The sequence below is a fragment of the Trichechus manatus genome, unplaced genomic scaffold (assembly GCF_000243295.1).
Source record: "Trichechus manatus latirostris isolate Lorelei unplaced genomic scaffold, TriManLat1.0 scaffold00115, whole genome shotgun sequence".
Classification (NCBI taxonomy): Eukaryota; Metazoa; Chordata; class Mammalia; order Sirenia; family Trichechidae; genus Trichechus; species Trichechus manatus.
The window spans coordinates 1,638,996-1,639,924 of record NW_004444051.1 but is presented as its reverse complement, the minus strand read 5'-3'; positions in this window follow the sequence as shown (position 1 = coordinate 1,639,924).

Here is a 929-nt window from a genome sequence, read left to right as displayed (position 1 = left end):
GAATATTAGAGATTTGAATTCCCTATCAGGTAGTTCTACTGCCTTTTCTTCTACTGGAAAGTCAGCTGGTGTTTTATTTTGGTTGTCTACTGGAACCATGCTGTCCTGTTTTTTATATGTTTTGATATTGTCACTGTCTTTGGGACATTCAGTAGTTATTTTCTTTGTTTATTGATTTTAGATTTGTTTGCTTCATCCTACTTTTTTGTTTTATTTAGTTATGTCTGAGCAGGCGGGCTATACATTCTTTGTTGTTTGCTCATCGTAGACACAGTATATTTCATCTGCTTGTCCAATAGGCAGGGCCAGTCACTCAGCTATGGTGCAGCAAGGCAGTTCCAGCTTAAGGGGAGGGGCTGGGATGGGTTATTTGTGGCATGTGCTGAGGCCAACAAGGAGAGCTGGGGGTCAGTGTAGGGCAGGTTCCAGTAGGCCATGCTTATGCTGCTCAAGAGTGAAATGTTCAGCACACGGTGTAGACAGACAGGAGGGAGGGGGAGGGGGAAGTTGTGATACGTGGAGCTAGGTTCAGTATGGAAAAGAAGAGAGAGGAGAGAGAAACAGGAGCAAAAAAAAAAATATGTGCTGAGGGAGCCTGCCATTGGAGTGGAGAGACAAGAAACTGAGAAATGAAGGAAAACAAAGTTAAAAAAATGAATAAATAAAAAAATTTTTTAAAAATGCCCAGGGATCCCACCAGCTTGGCTGTACAGACCAGGTAAGTGGCTCCCAAGCTGCGCAATACAGACCAGCCAAAAGGGGTGGAGACGATACACAGAACCAGGTATTCGGGAGACAGGAAAAGAAGGTAAGTAGAAACAGATGAGAAACCGAGAAACGAAAAAAAATAAAAGGAGAAAAGAAAGAGAAAACAAACAAAAAAAAAAAAAAAAAAAAAAAAATCCCTCAGGGATCCCACCAGTTTGGCA